Below are 20,646 nucleotides of genomic sequence, written 5' to 3' on the forward strand. Positions count from 1 at the left end.
GTCTGTTTGGCACCATGCTTTAAATCCATTCATAAACTGAAGGCAGTGCAGAATTCAGCGCTCAGTTAGATAAGCCATGTCTCTCACCCACGATCATTCTCACATTTGTGCTCCATTTTAATGCCATCTGACCGCTGGCTCCCAGACAGATTTTAACATGTTCCTCTTGACCTCTAATGCCTCACAACGCAGAACCCTCCCCAGCAGACATATCACCTCTTATATTTCCTAGAAGCTGAAAAGACACCAGATACTCTAGCACAGGTACCTAGGAGAGTAGAGTTGAGGGTTGTTCAGTCTTTAGTTTGCCATTGTTTGCTGGTGACAGTCTGATGAAATTGCTTGAGTTATAATGAAGACAGTTTTCATTATCTGTCATTTAAAAATGTCAAGGGAGCTTAGACTGAATGGATAGGTGCAACCTGTTGTTTTAAACAGCTTTTGATGAAAGAAATACATTTCAAAAGTACCAGCCACTGATTTTCAGGTGTTGTACCAAAATTACATAAAACAGAGAGATGCCTCCAAAGAAAACACACAGATTTCCCCCCTTGCTCTTTAGATTAGACATTGGCTTATCATCAGTATGGTGCTGACTTTGTCCTGCAGTAATCACCAGCTTTCAGGTCTGCAAGATCTTAGATGATAGAGGACAACACCAACAAACACAGGACTCTTCATTATTAGAGGGCACTTGAGAGTTTTGGCTTAGCTATATAAATGCCTCGCTCTTGTTCTTTTCCATTTTTACTTATGCACTTTTATGGTGCAAACTGTGGACCACTTTAGCAACAGATGTCATGACTGGACATACTTCTGCCCAAACATTTTGCTAGTCCCTCTCTGTTAGTGGTGCTGGCCTCTCACAGCTGAACTGCAATAACAGACTGCATGAATGTTCCCAGTCCATCTGAGCACAAAATCTGCCAGCTTATTTTAAATCATACCGGGCTATTCCCCAGCAGGAATACATCTGCTGACAATACCTGCCTTGCAGGTCCTCAGAGACACCTAGGACAGCATGCTTCTTTCCATCTATACCCTTTTATTTCAGAGCATCCATTTAACAAGTGAGCTGGTGCCGCACAAGGGACCAGCCTTGATAATGGAACTCTGATGGGACACTCCCTGTGCCTTGACTTGCCTACAACACGGGCTGTTCCTACACACAACCTGCATCTTTTGCCTGCCCTCTCTGTCAAACCAAGTTAAAATTAATGCTAGCAGTCCATCCAGCATGCAAGAAATGCAGGTAATACTGTGTGCACTGTCCTTAGAAATCACTTGTATTTTTGGGAATTGCTTTTATTTGAGCATCCAGCATCAAAGAGTGTAGCAAGAATCTCCTGTAAAAATTTAAATGCTAAAGCCTAGATACCTTCCACTTTAGAATCCAATAACAGATTGCTGCGGCTCTGTCCAGTGACACAACTTCGCCCTGCCTGGATCCCATGCAAGTCAGCTGGCTTCCTCTTCCAAGTCCTTATTTCCCCCATGTGCAGAGACTGAGTGTCCCCTGGGTGCTCCTGCTCTTGGTGGTGTATATGATGTTCAAAACTAGGATGATAATGAGGAAGGAGAGAAGAGCTGAGCCTTAGGATGGTGGCTTCTGAAAGTCACAGATGTGAGGAAGAAATAAGAGCTGTTCTGAGACCTGATCACTTCGTCGTCTTGTTTCCATTAGGACAATGTTTCCCAGGCATTTACTTGAGTCATCCTTACAAAGCATCTCCCAAAGAAAAGGGTTTATGTTCCTGGCAACATGTTCCAAAAAACCACGTCCCCAGCTCCCTGCTGCCATAAGCAAGCACAACTCCAATGATTTCAATAAAGCTGCACTTTCTGTGGCCCTAAGGCTATAACACTACAGTAAACAAAGCCAAATTCCATAAGCCAGATGCTTTAAGGCCTGAATCCAAGTCTTCAACATCTTAGAGATACGATCCACCAAAAGATGGCTGAACCCACACCATCAGCTGGCTCTCACTGAGATGTTTCAGCCACCAGCAGAAGATAGACCCCAGGGCCTCATCCTGGGGCACAGAAATGGCTGGTGGACACCAGCACACTCCTTGAAAGGGCAGTGGTACCTCACTCCTCTAGGATCTGTGCTGGGCCAGCACTCTCAGCCTTCCTGCTGAGTCCTCTGCCCTCCCCAAAAAAGAAATCTCTGTTCCCCACTCTAGTGGCCACAAGGATGAGTTTGAGAAATGAAATGCTGACACCAAAAACAAACGACTTTACAATATCTGCTACTTATCCCTCCAGTCTCTTTATCTCCCCATTGTACAGCTTGTTTTCCCTTTACATCTAAAACATCCCAACAAACATCCCTCAGTCCAAGGAAGGGCCAGATCAAGGCTCTTGCCAGATTAGTGTGGGATCCACTGGCACAAGGTGAAAGCAGACCCATGGCTCAGTTAGATGACAATGCACATCCTGGAGTAATAAGGATGTGATGCAGGATAGTTGTGCAGGACTGAGTGAACACAGCAAATGAATGGTCTTTCCAGCTTCAGAAGTGGTCCCTGAAGAGCAGCAGTAAGGGACTCTGGCTTGATAGTACAGTCTGGGGAATGTACTGCACACAGCTCCAGTGAGTAATGCTGAAAATCCATAGGCAAAGGAAACGTTTTAAAACAGAGGAGGAAAATCTACTTGAAATCAATACTGCGAAGGTCTCTAAAAGGAAACACTCTGCAAAAAAGGACACATTTGCCACATATAAATCTTTAATGATATCTTGTAGTTTTAACAAAGCATTAAAAACCCAAACAAACAAAAAAAAAGAAACCCCAGTTGCTGTAATACACCTGAGAGAGCAAACATCCTCACATGGCAAAATATGATTTTCACACCTGGTAAATGAAATAACTCTGCTGCATCCCAAGGCCAGGGTTAGGGTCTAAGGTGAGCTGTTAATGGAAGGTTAAGAGACCACAAAACGGCCCTTCAGGGAGCACCTTTCAGATGCTCTTTTCATGTACAGTAGTGCACAGTAATCAGAAGGCAGTGGCACCACATACTGAAGTCACTGTCACTGACAGTGGCTCTAACTGTGCAGTCACCAGTTGATAGCTGGGATTAAGATAGCTGGCTCACGTGTGCCCATGCTCCTCTGACTCAGGAGAAGGCTCATGCTCTTGTAAGAGCAATCCTGGATTCTTTCATCTCCCTCCTGGCATGCCTTCTGCAGCACACCAGGGTTAACCACTCACCCTCTTCTCTCAGATGAAGAGTGAAGCTGCAGAGCTGAGACAACAAACTTTGCAACCACATACAGCTAAAGCCTCTGCACTGTTAAAAGAAAAGCAAGCACAGAAAATCAAGGAAAATCCTGATCACAGGCCATGCTGGTAGGAACCCAATGACATTCAGAATCTGTCCTGTATCAGCATGCTAGACTGCTGGATCCAGGCACGATGGAGACACAATTTGCCAATCATTCAGGGACATGAGAGAAGTGAGGCCTGTGGGGAGCCAACAAGCCCCAGAGGTACATACAGATATTTACAACAGAAAATCCAAGTGGAATCAGCAAGAGGAAGAAGCAAAGAGAAAAACACTACATGAACTAGCACCACCCAAGACACATGGCCTAACAAGAAGCTTTAGAGTATCTGGCTCCATAAATTAGACTGTGATTCCCAGATCTTTAGCTCCCAGCTCCTGCTGATTTCTGAGTATAAAGGGGATGTTTGTCACTCCCAAGATCAGACGCCAGCTCGAATGCCTTTCAAGAAGTACACAGATGAGCATGTTCCTAGGGAAGAACGAGCTACAGCTAAGCCTTCAAACGAGCACAAGGAGAACCTCCTGCCCACAGACAGGAAAGTGGTAACCTCCTTCACTTCCTTTGTGGCTTTAACCTAAACCACAACTCCTCCCTTTGGGTTAGAAGTCTCTTCCACTCATTCAGATGTTTGTCAGCTTGTCTCTCTAATACCCAGCATTCGTCACTGCCACATAGGGAAAAAAACCCCAGCTCTCTTCTTTTTTTCTCTCTCCCACACCCCTTTTACAGTTTCTTCCCTAAACAAGAATGGCTTCAATGCATGGGAAAGCAAGTCTAAACTACAGCTCTTCAGGCACAGGCACAGAAATTAGCAATTGCAACATGAGGGGGCAGGGAGAAAGGAGACGTTGGCATACAGGCTACACCAACATTTGGGAATGCTGGCAGTGAGGAAACATTGCTGCCAGCAGGAAGAGTGATGCCAAAATAACTCACAGGGCTTTTCCATGAGTGCAAGCACTCTTTCCCAGCCCAGGGTGCAACATCCCTCCTGCTACCCAGGAGAGCTTCAGAGCATGGATGAGGTGCTGGAAGCAAGGGCACAGAGGGATGAGCACAGGGAAGAGCTGTTGTGCCACTCGGGAGGCCCTCTCTTTGTCCATGCATAGGGAGGTGAGAAGAAGAGGCCCCAAGATCCCCAGTGTGGGGCAGGGAGAGGAGGCAGCTCCCCCTCGGAGATCCCATCATCTGCTGAATCCGGGTTTAACGATGTGACAAACAGTGGCTCCCACCCAAAACACTCCCGGTCCAGAGGCTTAACCTGATGATATCCAGGTGATGCCGCGGTTTTTAGAGACAGCTGAGCTTTGTGAAAGATTTGAGCAGTTTTTGGAGCAGGCATTTTTTGCTACGTGCCTTTACCAGGTAGTTAGAGAGGTATTCAGTGGGAAACCTCTCCCACAGCTCCCATTGCAACACACAACCGGGCAGGCACACACGGTGCTGGGTGATGCAGTCACTCCCTTGCCACCTGCCACTCCCAGGACAGTTCAGGACTATGTGGTGAGAAAGAACAAGCTTTTTATTCCTTCCAGATTTTCAGAAATTTCAAATAACTGTTCAACATCTGATCAGGTTAAAAAAAAAAAAAAGAAAAAGTAGTTTTCAAAATTTCTATCTAGAAACCGACTAAATGAATTAAATGCAAGGTTTCATTTTACCTTCTTGAAATGTTTCATTTTGACAGCTTTAAAATTTTTCTCCATTTTTTTTTCCAAGATGAAACACAAAACTGGAGTCAACTTTTCCTGAAAATAGCAACAATTCTGGCAAATCAGCAATTTTCTAAGAAAAATTATCTCTGGAGAAAAATCCCAGCAAAACCTAGTTCTGTTATTTCCTCCCAACACCACACAAGAATATGCCTCCATGGTGTAATTCTCCCTTAAGTTTCATAGCAACTCTGATTCAGACATATTGCACACACAGATATTAGAATATGCCTTTGACATCACCAGCACAATGCAAAACAGTGTATATACAATATGGCCAAGCAACGCTGCTATGGAAACCCTTGCTTTGAATTCCCGTGCATGGGGTGTTTAAATTCTTATCCCTAATATTGCTTTAACAGAATTCTGTGCACTTTATTTGCTCAAGTCATCTCCTTCCTTCTGGAAAAGAAAGATGTTTTTGTGGGTGAAGCAGAAGGTGATGAGACCTGCACTGCATTCCTGGTGCTGCCACATCCACCAGCTCCATGAGCTGCAGCAAGAGAAGTAACTGATCTGTGCCTCAGTTTCTGCAGCTGTAGAATGGAAACAAGATGACGTGTTACTTCGGATGTGACTCGAATGTGCTTAGAAATCCTTTGTGACAACCAGAGGATACATGCATTCCTATTTGTTACTTTCTGTAGGCGAGGAGTTACTGTCCTCTACAGACCTATGCTGATGATCTCTCTGTGTTGGAGAACCAAATCAGGAAGTACAGTCGCCCACTCATGTAGCGAACAGATAAGTAATAAAGCAGCACACTTGCCAACTCCTAAGGAGGTGGTTTCTTAAAAAGACATAGGAAGCTTTCGTGTTTTGATGCTGACTAATTTCAGAAAGTTCCCATTATCACTCTCTTCATTTTAAACTTCTTCAAAAAACATGTTTACCTGATATTCTGAAGGGTCCTCTGCTGGGAAAGATCAGATCAGCCAGACTGAAGGTAGCACTGCTGGAAGAGGACTCTGTCTGTCCATCTCCTCCAGTTGCCAGATACTCCTGGTGGCCCTAGCAGTACCTTCCAGGTCCCACCTCGCCAAGGAGAGGACACTGCAGCCAGCAGTGGCCATCTGAAACTGTGCCAGCTGCATCCTGGGACACACAGCACCACCTCCCACAAAATCTGAGCAGAATGTGCAACCTAATAACCATCACCCAGCAGCCAAACTCACCCCTGCAATCCAGTGATCGCAAATGCAGATTAACTCACTTGCATTTGTCTGATGGTGTAATTGCCAGACTGCACATTCAAATGAGTATTTGTTTAACTGTGTGATACACAGATAGAGCTGATACACTTGAGGCCAAATTTACCCCTGTTGTAATTTCCCTAACTCCAGTAGCAATTACTCAAAGGACTAATTTGGCCCACAGTGTTTCCTAGTACATGTGATTCATCATTTCTTTCCTATAACAAAGAATAATACACTGTTTCAATCAGTGGTGATGTCCTGGCCTCCTTGAGGCTGCCGGACTCCCTGCTTAATCAGACATAAAACAAATCACTTGCAGAGGCAGAGGCGTACAAGCATGCTTTAATTACAATATTGTAACACCAATTAGAGATCTATCTAATCGAGGACTCAGTACTTCCTACTCGAGTATTACTCCCATGTTGGGATAATTACTGCTAATTAAGCTTGGAACTAATTAGGCCAAATGATCTCATTTATACCAACATAGATGACTTCTAGGAGTTCACACACGCACAAAAAAAGTCCAAGGGTGATTTTATCATTCCTGGACCCATCAGCACTTCACTTTCAAAATGGACTGTCCTTTCCCAATGGATAATCCCTGCTAGAACTTAAGTCCCAGATCTCAGATGATCACACACTCTCCCAAGGTGGAGAAACACTCTGAAGGCCTTTCAGCTGGTTGGCCCAAGTCACCTTCTATTCTAAACGACACAGTGGATTAACAGAATCATGTCCCATCATGGCCCGGTTAATTCCAAACCTCCAGGCCACTCTCACAGAGTTATTGTTACAGTCCTCAGTGCACTTAGCACTACCCACACCCCCAGGATAGCTGCACACAACAAGGAGGTTTGCTGTAGGGTGTAGTGCAGTGTTAAGACAATAACTGAAAAATAAAACCCAAAACAACTCTTAAACACACCAACAATCACAGGTACTTGTTGAATGATTTGCATCAATCCTAGTTAAAAATAAATAAAATACACTCAGTAATGGTAGCTCAGCTGTGCTGTACTTGATGGCTGAGGGCAGGGGCTGACTCTGGCTAATGGAGTTTGTGCTACAGGACTTCCCATGTTCACAGCGTGACTGTATCCAACAAAGTAGGCTTCATACTGCAGTCAGAAAAATAAAAGACAGCCCATGAAGCTGTTTATTTTGCAGTTTCTCCTCCTCCCCTCCAGCCCCAAAATTCTGCACCAGCTCAGCACCAAGATTCTCAGGTTGAAGTGTCACCAAGGCAACTTCCATTTAGACCTGCTCCTGGCTCATGGAAACAAGTCACAAGCAGTAAGGAGGGTGTTCCCCGCCCAATGGTTGAACGTGGTGGGGTAAAACAAACCTTAAAAATAAAACCTTTACATTTTTTCTGGGTATTTTGGTGACTATGAGTTAGCTTCTCACCCAAAGACAGTTTGCACCAATGGCATGATTTCCTCCTCCAGTATTGGCTGATTTCAGATTCATGGCTGGGTGAAAGAAGAATGCCACCTACCAGAACAGCAGTTCCACCTCTCTTAAGTGACCAGACATCTTGCAGATGAAAGGAAGGACCAGTATCCAAGGTCTGGCTGGGGGCACCCATCTGTCTGCACTATGAACTTCACAAACCTATCTAGTCTCCTGTCCCTGGGTACCTCAACACCTCTGCTTTGCCTGTTGCATCTGCAGAGGCTGCAAACCAGCAGGTCTGTGTTCACAGACACTACAGGTAACTCAGGAAGGGTTCAGTTACAGTCACTGCACATCCATTCTTCCAACTCCTGCCTCAAAATCAAGCCTTAAAGGACCCACTTCAAGGTGCAGCATTGCTTGCTCCTCACTTCTGGCTTTCTCTCACCAGCTGCCTTTATTACTCCTAAAGCCTCCTCCTAAACACATCATTTTCTCACGCTTTCTTGTACCTCAGGCTGGAATCCTGAAGCTGCTGAACCCAGGAATTCACCATTGTCTCCAGGTCTTCTTCCAGCCTGCCCCTTTATCCTCACAGCAATCATTGTTCCCTGGTGAGTCACAGACATCCCCCCCCCTTTCTCGCCTCCAAATGCCTCCTGAACAATCTTCTCTTTTCCAAAGCCTGTCAAAACTGAGCCCAGCAGGATTCCCTACACCAACCTGACCTGGTTACAATACCTCCTGGAACTGATCCTCCAGCTGTCTGTGAAATTTCTGTAGAAGTGCCACTTCTTTATGCAGTACCATTAGCAGAAGTCTAATAAATAATGCACAGGAATAACACAATCCCCAATAAACAATGTACTGCTTCTTCTCCTATTTTCTTAAGTGAGCAACATGGATCCTAAATCTGATCTCCCCCTCCAGTTGTTACCCAATCCTCATCTCAGCTACCAAACTCTCTCCTCCCTCCCCTAGCAAGCCTGTCATTCCTTTCTTCCCAGCTGCCAGAGGCTTCTCTGCTGCCTCCTCCAGCCCAAATACACTGGCAGACATGAATGCAAGCGTCCACACAACACAATTGCAAACATCCAGTCTCAGGTTGCATGCTGAAAATGCACGTTTCCATACACTGCATGAGCTGAATATCATATTTATTTGGGTATCTGCTGGAACCCCTGAAGGAAGAGGTGAGTTGGAGGAGATCTTCCAATGAAAACAAAATCACTGAACCTGAAGTCTGGGCAAGACAGTAGTAGATATATGATCAGGGCAGTCTTCAGCAGAAGCACACATTGGGCCCAGGGGGCCTCTGAATGGCTTCTTTAGCGTTAAAAGGGAGGAATTCAGGAGCTTTAGATCAGAAGTACATCCCAGACGGGCATTAGACTCTAATAAATAAGGTGCTTTACACTGACTGAGTGCTAGAAACCTCCCAGCATCCTCCCCACGGTCTGCATACAGGCATCTCTACAGTCACTGGTGGTTTGGATGGCAGAAACCAAGCAAACAATCACCCCATGTCACAGAGGAGGGAAGGGAAGCAACATGCAGCTGAAGGAACATCAAGCCACAGCCACGACAGAAAGCACCATGAATTTGGTGCTTGGCATCTGTTTGTAGGCACAAAAAGCCTGTTTTCCAGCTTTAATTTGGGATTGCAATAAATCCTTCAGGACAGACACTGTCTCTTTCCAGGGTCTGGACAGCACACTGCACAATGGGACTCCAGCCCCATATCAGCACTTCAGCATGCAGTGTACAAATATTTACTGTCATCAGCAGCCTGCAGAGAGAGGCTGTCTCAGATGGACCTCCCCAGGGGCATCTGCAGAGATGATGGAAGTCTGAGTCAGTGACCTAAGACCCAGACCTGGGGAGCTCACTGCAAGTAACAGTTCAGCATGTCCTCCTTATAGACAGGTTCCTTTTTTTTTTTTTTTTCAAACACTCACTGATTTGGGGGTCTTAGCATTTTTTTTTCTGAGCAAATCCCATCATCTTTTCCAGGGTCTGCATGCATGCAGAGTTGGTAGCCAGCCCGGCATGGCCCTAAATGGTCAACCCTATATTTGAAAATAAGAGGCAAAAAGCACAAAGAAACACACACAGGCAAGAAATAAAAAAAAAATTCTCATTCTCCCAGCACACCAGCCATGGGAAAACATGCAGGGTCCCAGCAGCAAGATGGCAGGAGTGTGGGGATGTTGGCCCTGTCCCTCACATCCTGAATATCTGGACTGGTTCCAGCTCCTTTTACAAAAGGAAAAGCAAAGGGGCTGCTGCTTACTGCAGGCAGCTACCAGGTTCATAACCTCAGCCCTCCCAGGAGCTCAGGCTCTCATTGAGTAAGGCAGGGACACATACCTAAGTCTGAGGTTTAGAAACAAGATGTATTTATTTGTTATTATTTTCAGTTATCTGAGTGCGGTAAAGGTCAGAACACTTATCTTCTGGGGTTGGTTCCTGCTCCCACTCATGTGGTTCAGAACCAATTGAATGATTTTCTGCATACTTCTCAAGCAGAAAAAAAAATCCAGGGGGAATGAAACCTGATACAGGGCATTTTCTAAAGAGGATCTGTGGGAAACAAGGATCCACCGCAATGGGAGGAAGGGCTTGTGGGCATTCCTGGGTACCTCCTCCCCAGTCTCTGTTACACACAATGAAACATGAATAAAGATGACTGAGGAGGCCACAGTTTTTACCTACATTTTAGCCTCAGCTGATATCAAGGACTGGAGTGCACAGTATCACCTATGTGATACTCCCAGAGCTGCATTTTGGGTGACAAGATTCAAGGACATAGCTGCCTATCCTGTGCCCTGTGCACTGGCTGCTCCATAATCTCCAAGATTAATTTATGCAAAACATGGGAAGATGTGCTTTTTCCTTTTGCAATGAATGACTTCATTAACCTTTCAGGAGCTTGCCAATAGTGAAGTAGAAGCAATGGGAAAATCACACTTCTGGGAAAAGGGGACTTCTGCCGTGTAGCTAAGAGCACATACCTGGGAGAGGCCAGAGACCAGCAAATGATGGAGCCTGTTTTAGGAATCTGCCTTCCTGCCCTGCTCTCTCTCACACCCTCCAGTCTGTGCCCTGCTCTTGCAATGGTCCTCCTCCCCTGACTTCTGACAGCTGAGGGCATGACCACGGAGACAAGGAAGCCAGATGGGAAGGCAAATGAGGCAGAGGGTTTTAGACAGAGTCTGGAAAGAGACCTAGCCCAGAGGCAGAGCAGGAGGGAAAAAGCAGGTAAAACAGGTGAAGCAGGTATGGAGAGGGAGAAAAACTGCTGTGGGAAAAACGGGAAAAGGTGCACAGCACCTCATACGAAGCACGAGGGAGATCATCCAGCATACTAAGGAAGGGTTGAGTGTTGCAGAGACAGAAGGAAGAAATCAGGAACTGTCTGGTCAGGGGAACTGAGGCTCATGACTTTAATGAGTCTGGGACTGAGTGACACCTGGCAGGGAGAAATGTGCTACCCAGGAGTAGAGCTAAACTCCACTGGGGGCCAAAAAGTCACCATGCCCTGTTCTGCAGGACACTGGATGAAGTTCAGCACGTGGCCATCTCCTTGACCTCTTGGTGCCTTGCTGTCAGGAACACCTCATGAGCCCTGATTTGGCTGTCTCTCCCATCAGCCCAGATGCAGCCACCTCTCCTTGCCTTGAAAAGGGGACTTCTCCATGCCATTTGTCCCCTATGTGTGAAGAAAACAGAGTCCATGAGGGGATATAAAGAACCCAGCATTTCTTAATTGCTGCTACTGGGCTTGATCCTTGCAGCCAAAATCCTGTCCCTGAAGAGAGGTGATTAAATACACCTCAACCACCCTGGCTGGCTTGGAGGAAACTCTATCCCACATCAGATAGTGGGATAGTCTCCTCCTGGGATCAGGTGGCTCTCTCAGGCAGATGGGAGAGGGGTTCTCCCTAAGGCAGTGACCCTGCTGTTCCTGTCCTGTCACAACAGCAGGACACTAAGCACAGGTCTCCCAGGAACACAGCACAGTTGTCTTGACCTGCTGGGCACTGGCTTGTGGGCTCAATGCAACTCTCCATCAGGATGCACAGGGCTTCCCAGACCTCTGGTGCTCAGCCTCTCCCTCCTCCATCATGGCTTTCCCTGGCACAGCATAGGGCTGTGGAAGTGACACATGGGACAGTCATCCTCTCAACAACCAGACATGTCAACAGGCAGCCAGGCACAACACAACCCATGTTTTCAGAACAGAGTGTCTAGAGCCAGGGGGAAGTCAGGGGAATGGCAACAGGACAATGGGACCAGAGAAAGTCACAAGGTCATGTCCAAGGAGGTAAGGTGACGTCAGGAGACAACATTTGAGACTACAGACTTCATCAAGCTTCCAGGCAGAAACAAAGTGCTCAGACATTAAAGTGACAACCATGCTGCAGCTCAGAACAGGACTCGAGGCAGCTCCATCCAGAGCCAGCAGCACACACATGCAGGGAGCCTCACCTTGCTCCCTCAGAGGGCAACCCCCACCCTGCAGGGGCTGTCCAGCTGATCCCACACCCTGTCCTTCTCCCTCAGGCCTGGCCAGCCAGCCCTGCCAGCAGCTCCCAGGGACACGCAGCCGGCAGCAACAAAAAGGGGTCCGTGGTGGAGACACACATAAGGGAGGAATTTGGAGGATAAACCAGAGGGAAGCGATAGGAGTGCGCGGCGCATGAATAGTGGGGGAGGGTAGGAGATACAGGGTGAGAGAAGAAAATGACATGAACAGAAGGAAGAGAGCTGCAAATAGAAGGGGATATGGAAACAGCAGAGAGAGACAGATTGCAAGAGCGGTGGAAGTAGAGGAGACCTAAAGGGACAGAATATAATAATAACAACTCTTAAAATGAGAGGAAAAGGGGAGAGAGGAGAGGAGAAAGGAAAAAAAGGTAGAGAGGAGAAGGGAGAGGGGTGAGGGGAGAGGGGAGGGATTTATGATTTCCTGGAGAGGGAAGACAAATGCCCTGCATGTTTTTCTCCTTAGTTTTCAAAGGTTTTGTGGAAGCAGAGTGAAGACTTGTCATCCCCATTTAAGAAGGGAGGAGCTACGGCACAGAGACAGAGAGGCAGTGAATGAGTGAGGTGGTAGAAAGAAGCTTGGCTCCCTACTTCGAGTCTTCCATCAAAGACACAGGTGAAGAACAGTCTAGACTTTCTTCTCCTGAGCACACCACAGAGAATCCACCACTCAAAGATGGCAGGAAGAGAGCCTGCTAGAAAAGTAAGAGATAACTCAAAGTAATGAGAGAAAAAGAGGGTTACCTGCTTTTTTTTTTTTGCCAGCACCACCAAGGTCTCTGAAGACCTCTCTGTGTTTAGATGTATTCAGGGTAAATGAACCTAGAACACACCAAAATGAGCACTGTCTGAGTGCTTACGTGGGGAGCTGCTCATAGGGAGATGTTGCAGCATGGGTTCAGGTGCTTGCCAACCCTCCCAGCCCACAGCCAGCTACAAGGAAAATGGAAGGAGGGTGCATGGGAGGCTACATGAAAAGGGCTCTGCTCCTGCAATGCTGACTGATGTCTTTTGTTTGCAGCTTTTTTTTTTTTTTCAGGTGTCTAAAATTTATCCAGTTTAATTTGTACCACCTTTGTGTTTCAGCTGCCACTATGGAAAACAGGCTTTTTTTGCCTACAAACAGACACCAAGCCCCCAAGCACACGTACACCCGAGCCAAACATAGTTTGCAAGAGCCTTGAATAAACCAAATACCTGGTGCCTGCTTGAACTCCCACATGCACTTGGGCAAACAGAGCTTCCCAGTTACTCCCAGCACACAGGAACCCAAAGGATCCAGCATTTTCCTAATCTCAGACAACACTACTTTATGGCTTGCTAGCAGAAGAATTGTCTAGGATTCCCTCATCAATGACTGACGAAGGTCTCTCTGCTATAAATTGATGTTAATGGCAGGTTGTGTACCTTGTTTGTTTATTGCCAAGGAGGAATGTTTGCCGTGGCTGTCAAGTTTACAAAAATATTTCCATGGCTTCAGACAGCTTGGCATTTTTACATGCAGCTGAGAGAGTGGGTGAATGTACAGATGAAAAATTGAAGAAACATTATTGAGGTTGGAAAAATAATATCTCCTAGCACCACCAAGGTGGCTTAGAAAGGCCAGGGAGGTCAGCGATATTTCTGAATAAAATGCATTTTTTCCCCACCAGGGGTTTCTGAAGAGCTGGCAATAATTAAGCATTACAACACCTTTCTGAAGTAGATAACCCAGTGGAGGCCATCTGAGGTTAAAGGACTTGCCCGTGATCACACAAAGCAAATCAGCGGCAGAGAAGAGAATTAAACCCAACAGGCTTAGCTTCCATGACCCAAGTCCCACACACCTGGCTGAAGTCCAGATGGAAGGACAGGAGCTGTACCAGCTGTGGAGCTGACTGTCAAGCACAGGTCTTCCCAGGCAGTCTAGCAATTGGGCAAAGAGCTGAGTGACAGGCACCCACCCCAACTTCAGACAGTAATTGTGAAAACAAGTGACAGAAGGCTGGGAAGCAGTGCCTAGTTACCAACCACGGTGCCAAGTGGATTAAATATACATCGATAGATTCAATTACAAAGAGCAGCGTGCAAAATGGAAGTGATTGCAGTCAAGGACCCAGGATGGCAGGAAATAACCTCAAAATAAAATCACGGGTTTCAGTAAGGAGAAATCCATGCCTCCAGAACTCCTGGAGAAAGTTCAGCTGTCAGTCCCCAGGGGTACTGTCCCAGGCCACCCCAGGCTGGGAGGGTACAGTGACACCCAAGCCCTGAGGGCTAGTGAGAAGCCTGCAGGACTCAAGTTTAGTGGGCTGAGAGAGATCCATATCACCTAATGCTGAGCAGCCCTTTGTTATCACTGTCACCAGAGAAGCTGGAGAGTGAAGTGCAGAGAAAGTGAGCTGTTCTCCTGTGTCCTCCCCCCCAGCTGCCTGCATCTCCCTGGGGCAGGGCTGAGGCACACCACTGAGTGAGGAGGAGGAGATCTGCTTCACACTTTGGGAGTCCTGGGCTGGAATATCCAAGGACATCCTTCCCAGCATGGATATTTATCCTTGCATCCATCTGTGCCCTACTGCACATTCTGTTTTGGGGGGCCCTGAAAGTACTGGATTTGGCAGAAGGTAAGGTCAGATCCTGACAGCATTGACAAACACAGCAGTTCAGTGCTCCTCATCTGTAGGGGGAACAGGAGCTCACTCTGCTCTCCTTCACCCATGCATTTCCCCAGGATTTCAAAGTGTTATGGAATTTTCATTGCAACCCCCCAGCCACCTCCATCCTGGACTTATCACGACACGTGCACTGCCATGATCACTAGTAAAAGATTTAATTTCCTTCTTCTTGGAGCAAAAATAGAAAGGATAATCATTCAGCACTCCATACACACAGCTGTCACCTGAAAAATGCAGGTGAACACAGTTAAATGCACAGGCAAGTACAATCTCAGACCATTTTTTGGTACCTGGAGAACTAGACCAGCAGTGTTTTGCATGCAAGATTACAGGTCTGTGTGTAGTTGCATTTTCACATTCCATTACTGCAATTGCACACAGCCAGTTACGTGCCCTAGCAGCAGCTTACAAAAGCAATTGCTGCTAAACATACAAAAATCCAGCCCCCAGATGCACGCGCGCAGGACTAAAAAACTGGTCCTTATTTTTCTGCCACAGAAAAGATGTGTGTTTGCTGGCTGTGCCTGCTCCCTGTGCAAACAGCACACCAGCATGTTTCCTTGCATTTGTATGTGGAGCCACATATTCATTCAAGCTTTGCAATAACCTAAAATGCATACAGCATTTTGCAATTAGAAGCATCCCAAAAATGCAAAAAAGGCCCCAGTTTTTGCATAAAAAATTCTTCTCCCAGCAAGCAACTGTAACCACCTCTCCAGCCAGAATGTACTGTCTGTTTAAGGCTTCAGAGAACACAGTGCTTACCCTTTAAGACAGTAAGAGATGAATACTTTTTTTCATTTAAACTATAGGGAGTTTTACCTAGATAGACTGCAATTTCCTGAGCTCAAATCTGGCAAAGTGCCCAGGGCTAAGACCACTCCCCCTTCTTCTTTTGGCAAAAATTACCATGGCGTCTTTAATAGTCAGAAGTAGTTTTTAGGGTTTTGTTTTCACAAAAAGATGCTGAGAAAAACCCAGTTGCAAGCAAGCAAGCAAGCCTGGGTGCTGCAGAACTTCTAAGAACTAGACTGATGTTCAACATCTGAAGAGTACTATCCCCAAATACTCTACCAAGGGATGGTTCAGTTCTGAGTCACAGGGAAGTGGACTGAATCACAAATAGCCATTCCTGCTAACTGCTCCCACCCCCTCCCACCCAGCCCAAGTTTACAATCCAAGCAGTGACCAGGTTGAGGTTAGCTTGGGAAAGCTGATGAGATCACAGTCTGGGGAGATACAGCCTCAGACAGCCTCAAGATTCTGTTAACCGGCTCCTTGTTTCGCGTGGAGACACGGACAGCAGTTGTTCCACCAGGTTTACCATATGTTTATAATATTGTTGTTATGGGAATACATGTCCAGTCCATGTCACTGGCAAGTTGTGCTGCTTTCTGCTGGAAGGACAAAGCAGAATTCACTGTCCAACAGCGCGCATACCTCGAGCAGAAGTTGCCGTCGCGTGAGTCACGCTCGGTGCAAAACCACACGCTTTGTCCATGGGCTGGTGTGTGTCTGCACACACACACACACACACAGCCCTTTGGGGTGCTGGGCAAGCATCACCCCATCACACAGACTGCAGCAGGAAGCTCCATGCCAGCTTTAAGGCAATTTGCTTAAGGCTTCCCATCAGATCAGTGCCAGGACCTCAAGCTCTGTGAGACCTCCACGTCTGATGGCCATTTCTCACACGGGACAAGTGAAGGATAAAGCAGGGCCTCAGTTAGGGTCACAACTCTGCATCACACAGAAAAAATATTTGCTTCCCCATGTGTCCCAAGATGGTGTTTAGGGCAGTGAGTTGGCTTATGGGACACAGGAGTTACATGTTTGTGTGTGAGAGACTGTTTGACTGTCGTCAGAACTACAGTGCCTGGGCTGCCTGCACCCTTAAAGCATAGGGCAGGGAGCACCAGTGGTGCTCCCATCTCCAGTGGCTCAAGTGGCTCTGCCATGCAGAAGCAGCACTGAATAACTGCTGAGGAGAAATCTCTCATCTGACAGCCCCCAACAAAATTCAGGCTGGAGGAGTGAAATGCATTTTGTTTACTGCCAGCCCCACCAACTCCTGAGCTGCCACTGAAGACCTCTGAAGCGAGAGCAGCTGACTGGAACAGCACACCACCGGTTCAAAGGAAAACCAATTTACCCATTTAGTCTCCTTCCAGACATCAGCAAACAGCATAAGAAATGGCCAACTCCCCTCCCCGCCTCCACCCCCCCCAGCCCTGACACGTTGCCATTTTCTGTCCCCGTCTCCATGCAGCTCGTCACATCCCATGCCGCAGTTGAGGAACGCCGTGCAGGGTTTAATTGTGCGCACGTTCTCCGGGGAAGGGCGGCATGGGATGTCCACAAAGGAGCGGAGGCAGGAGGCCAAGGCTGGTTATTGGCCTCGAGTCATACTTGCTGATTGGCGCGTCAAGGATTTTAAAGTGCATAGCTGATCAGATCAGCAGCTTGTCCTAGAAGGAGAAAAGTGACATAAAATATGCACAAGCCTTCCTTCTGTCCTGACAGCAGGTTGAGTTTTCAGATGATGTGGAAACAGCAGCCTGCTCTCCTCCCCCCAACATGGTCTCCTCTCCTGCCTTTGCTGCAGCGCTGCCGTCTTGTTCCCGACTCCAGAGCCTCTGCTCCCTCCCCAGCCTTCGTGCCGAGGCTCAGACTCTGGCCAAGGGGCTCCATGCCACTGTTTTTATGCCCACTCAGCCCTCGGCCTTTCTTCTCAGCATGCCAAGCAGGGGCTCATTAGTGTTCCCTGTTGTTAAGCTTTTGTGGCTCAAGCCCGTCCAGCGCCAAGCTGGAACAGAAAGGCCATCAAATCCCCATCCAGGAGGGTGCAAAACTTCCCTGTGCTGCCAGCCCAGCTGGAATTCAAACAGGTGATCCTGGAGAGGAAAGGTGGAGCGTGCACGCGTGCAATCTGCATGTGTGGGAGCAGCGTGTGAGCTCTGCCTGCAACGAGCTGGTGCTGCTTCAGCTTTCTCTCAAAGAGAGTGACTTGGGGTACATTTGACCTGAGATCTGTCCTCTGCACGTGTGTAACATTTTATTTGTGCATGCCAGACACCTGTGGTACGTCCCGGCCCCATCATGGGAATGCTGCCACGAATGGAAAAGCTAGAACACGTCACATACTGGTTTAAAGTCTCAGCCACCTCACATGCAGTTGGTGCTATCGCAAAGTTGGCTGCCATACACTACTGCTACCAGGCTGAGGGAACAAGCTATCCTGTAAACTGAGGAAAACACGAGAGCTGGGCCATGTCCACGCAGGAGCCACGCTCACAACACGTGCACATTGCCCCTCAAGAGGAAGGATGTGCGACTCAAGCAGGTGTGTTTGCACAAACTTGCTGTTTCCATGTGTGTGGAGGTGCTGGGTGCGTGGAAACATCAATAAAGCAATAAAGGTCTATTTCATCCCTGCGCTTCACAAGGGACAGGTGACTTTCTCCTTGCTACTGTCAGATTCCAGCAAAATAAACAGAAATTTACAAGGATATTTTAACAGAAGGCCCCTCTACCAGAGAAGCCACCTATGGAAAAGGGAAGCCACATGCTTTCTCCTCATTCTCCCAAATACAATTCTTGCCCAAGTCACAATCACTCCAGCTACAAAATCTCTTCCCCTCACCAAATGCCCCAAACTCTGCCAAGTTAGAAAACTCAGTCTCTGTGATCTTTCATACTGGAAAGTCCTGCTACATCACACTTAGCTTAGCTGTGCTTTAGCCTTGCCCATGCCCTGATTCAGTTCAAGATTTCCCCTCTTTTAAAGTCCTCCAAGGAGACAGTCCAAGGTCTTCCTTAGACATCCTTCCTCCCCACTCCCCCGTCTGTCTACATCCCCTCTCCACGGGTTTTCCACCCAGCTTCAGAACCATAGGTGCTGGAGCCACCTCCTTCTTCTCCCCAGGTCCAGCTGCCTTGCCTACAACAGGCATTTTTCCTCCCTACCTCATTGCCTGACAAGTCTGCTTTCAAACATGATCTGATACTTCTCCCCCTCCTGTGACGATAAGCCTCAGAGTCTCTCTCCCTGCTTCTCACATACCTCCATCACTGGACTGATTGTAAGGCATGTGGGATAAAGGTATCATGGAAAACGTTACAGCAAATCACAGGGTTTTGCTTTGATTCTTTTCCTGCTTATTTATTTATTTTTTGAAGGGAGGTAACAAGTCAGAGAGAAGCTGGCTGAGATTTCTGCCGTACATTTTTTTTGCAGCAGCAAGATCCTCCATCTTCCTTGCTGGATTGAATAGGGTCTCAGGACAATTTAGACTCCCTCCCCCATCTCCCATTCCTGCTCATATTCTTCAACACATGATGCTCTCCTCCCAGCATTGACTGGGAAAGCACATATCCTCACTCTCTCCCCCTCTTCCAGCTCCTGCCTCGCATAGGTTGTGCCAGGACATTAGGATGACGAACATTTGTGCAGCTCAGAATCTTGTAGGTTATTTTTTAACAAAACAACTAGAATCAATGAAACCTGAACGACGGCACACGACAAACTTAAAAGACCTCGTGAGAATGCACCTAGCATTTCAGGAGGCTTTCTGTGTCTCAAGCCACAACGAAAAAAATATCCCTCCAAATTTAACCAAAGCCAGTACCGATACTGTGATAATCCCGGGTGTGAGGAGCAGGAATTCTCTCCCCTTTGCTGGTTTTTTGGTATTTTTTTTTTTTTTGGCTCTTGCACATTACCACCTCACCAACAGCAGGATAACAGCCACAAAACCTCCGGCAAGAGAGCGAGCAAGCAGGCTTCACGTTGCTGCTCTCACGCCGAGCTCGATATTTACTTGCTGATAAACGGCAACTGTAAATACATCTCATCTAATCTCCCGACATCCAGGAAGGGGAAAAACATCTCCCATCCCCGCGGCGCTCTGCCTGGCTCCGGAGGCAGCGGGATGGAGGGCTGACAAAAGACCCCGGCTTTCCACCCTCCCCCGCGGGGCTTCTCCCCGCCGCGGGGCAGCGGGGCCGGCGCCCGCCCCGGGCTCTCCCCCCGGCCCTTCCTCGCCTCGAAAGCCGCCGGGACGGAAGCCAACAGGTGGAAGGCGCTTTTTGTCCCTCCCGCGCCCGCTCCCGGGATCCCCCCGGCCGGCGCGGTGCCTCCCCGGAGGGGGAAACTGAGGCACGGCGCCGCGGCCGCCGCAAAACTTTCCTGGGCCGAGCCGGGGCCGCCAGGAGCAGCCCGAGGCTGACTGCGGCACACGCGGCTCGGCCGGGGGAGCGGCGGCGGCGGGCGGGGAGCGGCCCCGGGGGCGGCGGCGCCGGCTCGGAACCCCCGCCCGCCCTCCCCGCCCGCCCGCGGCCGGCGCTTACCTGTCTCAGGCGGCCAGGGCGCGGGGCGGCATGGCGGGGACGGCGGGGAGCGGGGCCGGGCGGGCGCTACGGCAGCACCGGGGCAACTCACGGGGAAGCCGTGCCGGGCCTTTTGTCTGCGCGGGGCGGCGGGGCGGCGGGGCCGCCTCCCCCCGCGGGCGCCGCGGCGCTTGGTACGGCCCAGGCATTCATGCCAAGCGGCTTTCACACATGGAGGCTTGTCTCCAGCGGCTGCTGACAAGCCACAAACAAGGCGGCCCCCTCCCTCCTCCTCCTCCTCCCGCCTCCCGCCTCCCTCCTCCTCCTCCTCCTCCTCCGCCGGCCTCCTCCATGCGAACTCCAACTCCGGTGACAGGCGCGGGGCAGGGAGAAGGGCGCCCGCCGCCTCCCCGCGAACATGGCAGGAGCTTTTCCCCTGGCCCTGAGGGATCGGGGCATTCCCGGCTCCCTCCGGCACCAAAGCCGCCGAGTAAAGAGCCCGGGTCCGCCGCGTC

At 48.5% G+C, this 20,646-nt stretch overlaps 1 protein-coding gene across 3 annotated transcripts in view; it reads right to left on the minus strand.

Moving 5' to 3' along the window:
* Positions 1–20,395, minus strand: part of BCL9 (BCL9 transcription coactivator) — a 57,643-nt gene extending 37,248 nt beyond the window's left edge. For 2 of the 3 annotated variants that reach the window (XM_077174552.1, XM_077174549.1), the window contains exon 1: positions 20,153–20,394. The gene's annotated coding sequence lies outside the window, so the exon portion shown is untranslated. Of the gene's footprint in view, positions 1–20,152 lie in introns of all 3 variants that reach the window. The other variant, XM_077174553.1, reaches the window with a different exon arrangement.
* Between the last annotated feature and the right edge of the window lie 251 nt (positions 20,396–20,646).

Source organism: Agelaius phoeniceus, chromosome 2 (genome assembly GCF_051311805.1).
Source record: "Agelaius phoeniceus isolate bAgePho1 chromosome 2, bAgePho1.hap1, whole genome shotgun sequence".
In the NCBI taxonomy this organism is placed as follows: domain Eukaryota; kingdom Metazoa; phylum Chordata; class Aves; order Passeriformes; family Icteridae; genus Agelaius; species Agelaius phoeniceus.